This window comes from Cebus imitator, unplaced genomic scaffold, assembly GCF_001604975.1.
Source record: "Cebus imitator isolate Cc_AM_T3 unplaced genomic scaffold, Cebus_imitator-1.0 Scaffold533, whole genome shotgun sequence".
Taxonomy (NCBI): domain Eukaryota; kingdom Metazoa; phylum Chordata; class Mammalia; order Primates; family Cebidae; genus Cebus; species Cebus imitator.
Window position 1 is genome coordinate 534,121 of NW_016107848.1, and position 9,880 is coordinate 544,000.

The 9,880-nt window shown below is 42.7% G+C and overlaps 1 pseudogene; it reads left to right on the forward strand.

Moving 5' to 3' along the window:
• Positions 1-8,002: 8,002 nt before the first annotated feature.
• Positions 8,003-8,467, forward strand: LOC108293340 (annotated as a pseudogene).
• The last annotated feature ends 1,413 nt before the right edge of the window (positions 8,468-9,880 follow it).

Consider the following 9,880-nt stretch of genomic DNA (forward strand, 5'->3'; position numbering starts at 1 on the left):
TAGAGTGCAGTGGCGCTATCTCAGCTCACCGCAACCTCTGCCTCCCAGGTTCAAGCAATTCTCCTGCCTCAGCCTCCTGAGTAGCTGGGACTACAGACGCGTGCCACCATGCCCACCTAATTTTTATATTTTTTAATAGAGAGGGGGTTTCACCACGTTGGCCAGGATGGTTTCAATCACTTGACCTTGTGATCCGCCCACCTCGGCCCCGCAAATTGCTGGGATTACAGGCGTGAGCCACCGTGCCCAACTATAACCAGGGAATTTCAAATGGCCAGGCAGCACCCCCCCGCCCCATCACCCCCCATGTAAATAGCAAGGGATGCTGCTTTTCCTTACCTTGGAGGCAGCGTGAGGACCAAGGAGCACAGGGCTGGGAATTAGCAAAGCGAGCTTTGAGCCCTGCCTGGGCTTCTCACTATCTGCTTGACACTGGGAAACTCACTCCACCTCTCAGGACCTCCCCGGTTTTTCCTCAAGATGAAGGAGTACGGTTAGGTGATCTTGGGCTCTGACGCTACAAGACCCTCAGATAATTGAAACACCTGAACATTTTCTCCCCAGAGGCAGTTGCGCAGCCAGTCCTGCCCATCAGAGGCTGCTGCTGCTTCCCAAGAAAACGGCAGGCAGCCCAGGGGAGAACACTTGGTGCACAGGACCCCCATTGACAATTACGTAAATTACAGAGGAAAATCTCCCACTCTCAGATGAAAATAATTTGGTCCTCCTCAAGCCTATTTTCCTGTTGGTGATGTATTTAGTCACTGTTTCCATTTTCCATTTTGAGACATCATGGGGGCATCTTTTAACAAAAACACGCTGCACCCAAACCCGCCCGCCTGCTTGAAAGTGTTCAGATGCACTCACTAGAGCCCATGGGGTCTGCGCACCTGCATCTGAGTGCTCTCACAAGCGTTCTGGCACACAAAGAGCAGCAGCTGGGTGGATGGTCTGCAGAGGGCTGAGCAGAGGGCCCTCCGCCAAACCCTGTTCCTTTAATTCACCTAAACACTGACCTTGAAAAATTGCCCTTTATGGGATGTGATGAGGTGTGAATTCAATCTCCATCCTCACTTGGGTCCTGTCATTTTCTGCTCTGTGATTGCCAGTTGTGTCAGACAACATCAACTGGACAGGCAGAGGGTCGGTGAGATTGACAAGGTCCTCTGGGAAAAACTGAGAGCAAAAGGCCCTGCAAACTCACTTCAGCCATGGGCCTCTCCCTTGCCATGTTTTTCTCCCTGGCTGCAATCAAACCAGCAAAGGCTGGTACTGGTTCAGTGGCATCACCCTGGCAGTTTAAGTATGTTATCTTTGATTGTTGAGCAAAAGTCATGTTCATCTGAGAGAAGGCTTTGGAAGGTTCTCTGTTCATCCCTTTCCTCCTTAAATTCTCAGGCTCATGACCCAAACCAACTCACTGCAAACTTACTCTGAGTGCTCCACAAGGGCGAAAGATAGGAGCAAGCATTCTGCAATTTTTCTTGTGCGCAAAGAATCAAATGCAGTTGATTTAACTTCATCAAATCACTGACAAGTGCTGATACAGACGATGGAAAATATGCAAGGCCAGAGAACAGCCAAAATCCTACAGTTTCTATCAGTATTAAAGCCAGATGTTCCACTGACTGTTTGCATTTGATAAAACCCGATGACAAAGGCTTCTGCCTGGGATCTGTGGATCCCAGGTTCCATTCATCAGCGCGTGGTTCATGTGGCAACACACCAGGCCAACTGGATAGCATTTAATGCAGCACCAGGCCTTCTGTGAAGACAAAACCGGTCTTGCTTTGTCTATGGGCTTCTATAGGTTGTTGTGACTTGAACAGATCTGTTTACGCTACATTTGCTATGGCAACGTTTATCTGATATGGACAAAAGATTCTTGAATTAATAACACTTGACTCAGGCCTATGATTCAACAAGAGGTATTCAAACCATTTAAGTGAAGGCAATGTTTTCTCTGAAGCCAATTAATACAGCAACAAACCTCTGGCTGAAGTGATCCAGAGTGCAGCATGTAAATGTTACCATATTCTGTAAACCATCAAGCCAACCGTGCAGTGAGTGACCGAAGTGGGAAAAGGGAAATAAATGCACATTTAGTTGGCATGAACCTCAGATCATAGCCTGGGCAATTTCACATTTTAAGGGGGACCTGCAGAGGTGGCTTTTGTTCAGTCTGACAACAATTTTGACCTCAGCTGTAAAGTGTAAGAGGGCCCTGAACACAGAAATGACTGTGAATTCACCTTCCAACCTCCTTTGCCCCCTTGACAATTGAAGGCTGTAGCTGGCCTAGTCCTCCTTCGACCTGCCCCTGAGCTATAGCCCCCGCAAGGGACGGTTGACTTGATTGACGGCAGATCTTTCCTGAGAGGCAGATGTAGCCCCAGGGGCTCAGGTAAATGGCTTTCCCTTCTTTCCCCCTAAAGCTCCCAAACAGAGGTTTCCTTTTCTTTCCTCCATTGAAAAATTGCCAACACTCTATAATGTACAGCTAACCCAAAAACAGGCAACGGAGAATGATGTTAATTTAAACTTCTGCCTTATTAAGTAACAAAACCCAGAAATAATGTGATCAAAGCCAAAAGACACAAACTTCTGCCATCTTTCTTGAGATAAAAGCAGTAAAACACCCATTAAATGAAGGAGGCTTGGACACTTAATAAAAATAGCTAATTAAGTGTTGGAGTAACTTAGCATTTTGCCTCACGAGTCCCGCAATACTCAAGACTAGCCTGTATCCCTTCCAATCTCACTCCTTCCTGCTGTGGTTCAGGCCATCACATAATTCTTTTTTCATTCCCTTCATTATGTGCCAGAGACTGTTGTATGTACTGGGAGTACAGAAGTGAACGGTAGACCAGATTCTGGCTCTCAAGCAACTTATACTAGTAATAGTGGAGTTGGTGAGCAGGACAGAACAAGCAGGTGTTAAATTCTTAGACAAAATAAATCAGCATAAGAAGAATGAATGGGGGTGGGAGGAGACAGAGGCTGCGTCTTGGCCATCTCATCAGAATCCTGAAATGCCCGAGACAGTTTCTTCCTTGTAATGGACCCCTTCTCCTTTTGTGTGTCTTGTTATGGGCTCAATTTTATAATGGTGTGAGTGAATTCAGCACTATACAAGTTTCCTTTTCTTCCTCCTTCTCCTCTTACTCCTCCTCCTCCTTTTCCTCCTCCTCTTCTTCTTCTAGTCTGCAATATTTTTGAAAATGCCTACCATATGCCAAGTATACAAAAAATAAAAGACGCCCAGTGCCCACCCAACCAGGGCCCACCATCTGGTTATGAAGGTGGATGCTCACATCGATAACCCTGATCTGTATAAAGCCGTGGTTTCCAAACTCTGCTGGGCGGCAGAGCTATGAGTGGTGGTTTTAAAATACAGATGCCTGGAATCCACCCCAGATCCTGCCAAATGAAGTAGTGTCGAGTGGGAGGGGGATGGAAACACTTGAATTTTAATCAATCCCCCACTTCCATTAATTCCAACGTATAACAAATTTGAGACAAAGATTTAGATCTACAATATCAAGGAAAAAACACTGGATTTAAAAAGCAGAAGTTACTAAAGCTCCCTGGGGCAGACCCACAGCCTTATTTGGTTTGGGATTCTGAGCTTTTAATAGTAGCTAGACCCAGGTGCAACTCAATCAATGGAAACATTAATGAAAGAAGATATAAGTTCCAATCCAGAACAAATTTGGTCCAGGTTCCTCTTTAATGAAAGAAATAGTATCACCTCTGATGAGTCTTGTGTAACTTAAATGAAATAAAATATGAAAGAACTATTATTGTATTTTGCAGATAATAGATGTTCTGAAATTGACAGTTTTCACTAGCCTTGGCTTCCTTCTGAAAGATCAATGTGGTAAAGCTGCAGTAGGATTTGAATATGACTCCAACTTTCCTTCAGTTTTTTTTTTTCCTATGAGCAAGAAAATAAGAGAAAAGCATTCTTATTTCCCATTTTTCTTGCTAGTCAATACTAATGGATGGATGTTTTTTCTTTTGCCTCCAGCCATTTTGATGAGAAAAGCACAATTAAGACTCATCACTAGAAGCTATGTACACACTAGTAGCCAGGAAAATCTAGAAACATGGGTTAAATGGATTTTTCAGGATCAACTGACCCAAGCCTTTCTGTCTTTTACATCAGAAACCTGGGGCCCAGAGAAGGCAGGTAATTTGTCCACAGTCACAGAGCCAGCTAATGGCAGAGCTGAGACAAATACCTAAAGAAATGGTGATTTTCAAATTTTCTCTCTGTGATCTTGTGCCTCAAGCATCATGAAGGAGTTAGGGAGTGGGTGAAAAGAGTGGAGGTTTCTCCAGTCTTATTTCAACTACAGAAAGTCAGGTTTTTATCTCTTTTGCATAGTTAAACGTCCTCAGCATAATTTCGTTTGAAGACAGTTTCACCACTAAAGATAATTGAAAAGCCCTGCACTATACCACCCTGTCATTTTTGTATTATTTGTTTCCTTCCTACTGCCTCACTCATTACAACTATTATAAGAAAGCAGTAGGATAATTTTAGGCATTGTGCTTGGAGCCTAGAGTGTGCATGTTATCTTCCATCCAAATGTCCTCCTTCCCTAACAGAAGATCAAAACATCATGAAACTTTCACTGAACAAGTGCAAGAGAATAAATTAATACAATGAGACCCCATAGGTTTAAGATTACAAGTGCTTAGGGGATAGGGAAAACCAAATAAGAGAAGTCTTCTCAAATAGAGTGTTAAAGATTTGGAAATAATTAATTAGCTCTTCATTATCAGAAAAAGATTTCAAATCTGCTTATGGTTAGGTTAATTTACTTTTCCATTTTCCCCTTAAGACTTTTTAACCAAAGATAAGTAAAAAGTCTAGATAGGATGAAAGGTAGATGTGGCAGAGGCTGCTACCTGCTTACCCAATGGACATTCTCTCCTTGTGAACAAGCATCAATTTTACTATAGGAGGAAATGGGCTCACCCAAATATGGATCCAACCTCCCTTGCAGTTGGGGGATGTCATGTGACTGTATTATGATTAATGTGATAGGAGGAGAAATGAGAGAAGAACTCCCCAAATGTCTCTTAAAACAAAAATTGGCATTTATTTTTGCCTTTTACTCACCAGGTTTTCTAGTCTGAACATGGACATGATTGCTGGCATACCAGCAGCCACCTTAAGAGCAGGAGCATAAGAGTTATACCCTTGAGCTGGGTGCGGTGGCTCACGCCTATAATCCCAGCACTTTGGGAGGACAAGGCAGGTGGACCACTTGAACCCAGGAGTTCAAGGCCAGCCTAGGCAACATGATGAAACGTCATCTCTAAAAGAAATGCAAAAATTAGTGGAATGTGGTGGCACAAGTTTGTAGTCCCAGCTACTTGGGAGGCTGAGGTGGGAGGATCACTTGAGCCAGAGAGATCTGATTGTGCCACTGCACTCCAGCTTGGGCAACAGAGCAAGACCCTGTCTCAAAAAAAAAAAATAGTCATATGCTACGAATGGAGGAGCACAAAGCTAGAAAGGCCTTAAGTCTTTCATGGCATCAGCCTGAGTGCCCGTCTGCAAATGTGTTTTACATGAGAAAAAAGTGAACCCCCAATGTCTTCAAGTCACCATTTTGTCATTGTGGTGGTTGTTTGTTTTATTTTCTAATGTTTGTTGCTAGCAACCAAACAGAATCCATAGCTTAGTAGGCAAACCAAAATACTATAAATGAAGCTGAGCTTAAAAGCATTTCCTATGTAACAGGAAGCATTATCTGCCAAAAATCTGCCCAAGAAAGCTTGTGCAGGTGAGACTTCCTGACTTTTTTATGTTTTTCCAGCACTGAAAGGTTGGAAAGTGCACATGAACAGCAAAGTACATGGGCAGTTATCCAAAGAGAATCATTTTGTGTTTACCCAGCACTGTACAATGAATAGTGCTGGATACGTGTTGTCCATGTGTCTTTTTTCCTAGGACTCAAAGAAAGCGAAAATTCAAATCTTTTTCAAGACAGACTTACTATATGTTAAAAGGCCATTTAGGGCACACCACTAACTCTGACAAGACCATTTTTAGACTTGTCATGTGACTGTAATATCAAATGACATCCATATCTACCACCTCTTTGCTGAGCCTCTGTATCAGTGTTCTTAGGCAGTAGAGACTAAAAAGCATAAAACCACTGAGTCTCTAGTAGGATTTCCAAAGCAATGACAAAGCATAGAAAGTGTACATTGAACACATTTGTATACGTGTCAGGTATAGAGAACAGCAGAGTCAAACAGAGTATGTCTTTTGAAGTCCTGAAGTTGACTAATGAGCTGGGTGGAAAAATGGCATTGAGAGTGTTTCCCTCTGGCCTCTGCAAGACAGAGGCAAGCAGCCACCCTCAAAATATCTGTTCAGCAAGGCACTGGGGTGATCAATGGGGAGCTCAGAGACACAAAGATACAGTTATCAGCAGACAGAGCAGCAAACTGGAGAGCCAAACGTGTGGCCACCTGAATGCTAGAAGCAGCCTACGTCAAAGACCTTCAGTGGAGACCCCAAATAGGAAGGACCAATGCTGGACAATGATGCTGATGGACACATAAAAGATTATGATCTGCTTGGTGGTATTTTTAATTTCTATAGGCAGGCAACGCTCTATACTTAACATAATAAGAAAGATTATACAATGTAAACTCTCTGAGAGGAAGACCTTCCCAAAGTTGGTGGCTAGGGCTCCTTACTGAATAGTTGTAACTAAAGCACGGGTCCTTTTGCTTTGATNTGTCTTTTGAAGTCCTGAAGTTGACTAATGAGCTGGGTGGAAAAATGGCATTGAGAGTGTTTCCCTCTGGCCTCTGCAAGACAGAGGCAAGCAGCCACCCTCAAAATATCTGTTCAGCAAGGCACTGGGGTGATCAATGGGGAGCTCAGAGACACAAAGATACAGTTATCAGCAGACAGAGCAGCAAACTGGAGAGCCAAACGTGTGGCCACCTGAATGCTAGAAGCAGCCTACGTCAAAGACCTTCAGTGGAGACCCCAAATAGGAAGGACCAATGCTGGACAATGATGCTGATGGACACATAAAAGATTATGATCTGCTTGGTGGTATTTTTAATTTCTATAGGCAGGCAACGCTCTATACTTAACATAATAAGAAAGATTATACAATGTAAACTCTCTGAGAGGAAGACCTTCCCAAAGTTGGTGGCTAGGGCTCCTTACTGAATAGTTGTAACTAAAGCACGGGTCCTTTTGCTTTGATGAAAAGGTTGGTGCTAACCTTTTAAGTGGCAGTAAAAAGCGATGCACAGCATTGGAGTGTGGAAGTGTGCTTGTGTTCTGAGAAGAACTTGTGTTGTGTGTTGACTTCTCCAGCAGATGCATGAGGTACATGGGAACAGCGTGTTGGATGATAGCCTGCAAGCTTTAAACTCCAGCCAAAGTATATAAATACATCTTATTGAGGGTTTTTTTAGGGCAGTTGTGGCCATATATTAAAATTTGGACTTTATGCCTCAGGAATGGGGAATAAGCACAGGGAAAGTAGAGGAAGCCACAATCTAGAAAAATAATGGAATTGCTTGATTTGGATACCACCAAATCTTAACTGTCTCTGTGATAGTGATCATCAATGCATAATTTGAGCTTATTGCAATGTTGAAAATAGTTCATGAATCCTGAATTTCCATATTCATGAATCTACAAGGAATCTAAAGACTCTAAGATGAAAAACAATGGGCCTGGGGAAATTCACTATGGGAAAGAGTGCAGAGGGTGACGGAGAGATCGCTATCACAGAGACAGTTAAGCTTTGGTGGTGCCCTACACTAAGCAATGCCATTACTTTTCTAGATTATGGCTTCTTCTACTCTCCAAAACCTGTGATTGTTCCCCATGCCTGAGGCATAACATCCAAATTTTAATACATAGCCACAATTTCTAAAAGACATCCAATAAGAGCCGCTAGTTGCTGCTGTGGACCATGGGCTGCCGGGGTCAGCGAAGGATCCCAAGATGACTGGGCGAAAACTTGCTCTAAAAACCATTGACTGGGTAGCTTCTTGGGGGATCATACCGTGAAACCAAAAGGCCATTGCTAATTCCCTGAAATCTTGGAATGAGACCCTCACATCCAGGTTGGCTACTTTACCTGAGAATCCACCAGCTATCGGCTTGGTTTACTACATGGCCCATGTGGCCAAGGCAGGCTTAGGGGATGATTTTGAGAAGTTGAATGTCCTGAAGCTTTCTGTACAAGAATAGAATAAATATACTGCCCAAGTGGATGCTGAAGAAAAAGAAGGTGTGAAAACTTGTGCTGAGTGGGTGTCTCTCTCCAAGGCCAGGACTGGAGAATATGAGTAACTTAATCCATTTGATAAGATGACCATTGAGGACTTGAATGAAGCTTTCCCAGAAACCAAATTAGACAAGAAAAAGTATCCCTAGTGGCGTTACCAACCAATCAAGAATTTCTAAAGCAGTCCAGGAGGAAGCTCTGGCCCTTATATTACACATTCTGGACATTAAAAATAAAAATAATTACATAGAAAAAAATCCAATAAGATTCATTTATATACCTTGGTTTGAGTTTAAAACTTGCAAGGTGTCTTCCCCCCCACTGCCTTAATGTACCTCATGTGTTTACTAGAGAAGCCAACACACAACAAGTTCTTCTCAGAACACGAGGACACTTTCACACTCCAGTGCTGTGCATCACGTCTTACACCACCTAAAATGCCCTTTCCTTGTTCCCCACATGGCAAAATATTACTTCTTCTTAAAGGCCTAGATCAAATGCCACCTCCTTCTAGAAGCTTTCTTCAGGCCTGATGCCCTACTTAACCTCTGCATTGCCCAAACTGAATTGCCCCAAGAGAATGTATTGCCCTTTTCTTAGGTCTCTATTTGATATTGTATTGTTTATTTTGCTTAAGTGTGTCTGTGAGCTAAGTACCATAATTTACTCATATATGAATCTCTACAATCTTTCCAGTTTCTGATACATATTGGACAATGAAGATGGAATGCTTGAATAAATTTTTGTAATATGTAAAAATTATATATATTTATTGTATACAATATGGTGTTTTTTTGTTTGTTTTTTGAGACAGCGTCTTGCTCTGTTGCCCAGGCTGGAGTGCAATGGCATGATCTCAGCTCACTGCAACCTCTGCCTCCTGGGTTCAAGCGATTCTTATGCCTCAGCCTCCCAAGTAGGTGGGATTACTCTCTTGGAATGCCACAATGCCTGGCTAATTTTTGTATTTTTAGTAGAGACAGAGTTTTGCCATGTTGGGCAGGCTGGTCTCAAATGCCTGGACTTAAGTGATCTGCCCTTCTTGGCCTCCCAAAGTGCTGGGATTACAGCTGTGAGCCACCATGCCTGGCCAATATGATGTTTTGAAATAAGTATACATGTGGAACACTTAATCAAGCTAATTAACCTTTGATTGTCTGGTGAATGTCTCAGGTGTAACCAGTAATCCAGGTGCTCCCCTTTTGGCACTCAGCATTCTGACCTTCGAGCTACTGATTATTGAACAGATACTATGGTGTGATCTCATTCATTCCATCTTCAGCCAGCAAATGAGTCTCCTGAATACTTAGTGGAAATGTGTCTCCTTAAAACTTCTAAACTCCTTAAAACCCTTAGTCCAACTTGTGTTTCTTTGAACCTAAGTTACATCAGTCTTCCATGTGATAGAAATTCAATATCTGACACTAACGGATGACCCAATCCTTCCAGCTAAGCTTTTCAGATAAAATATCAACAGCATCATAAAGCTCAGGTTTCCTTCATACTTACTGTGTCCACAGTAACTTTCACATTCGCTCTTTAGAACGAGATATGGTTTTCCAAAAATTGGGGATGTCACAGCTACAGCTTTG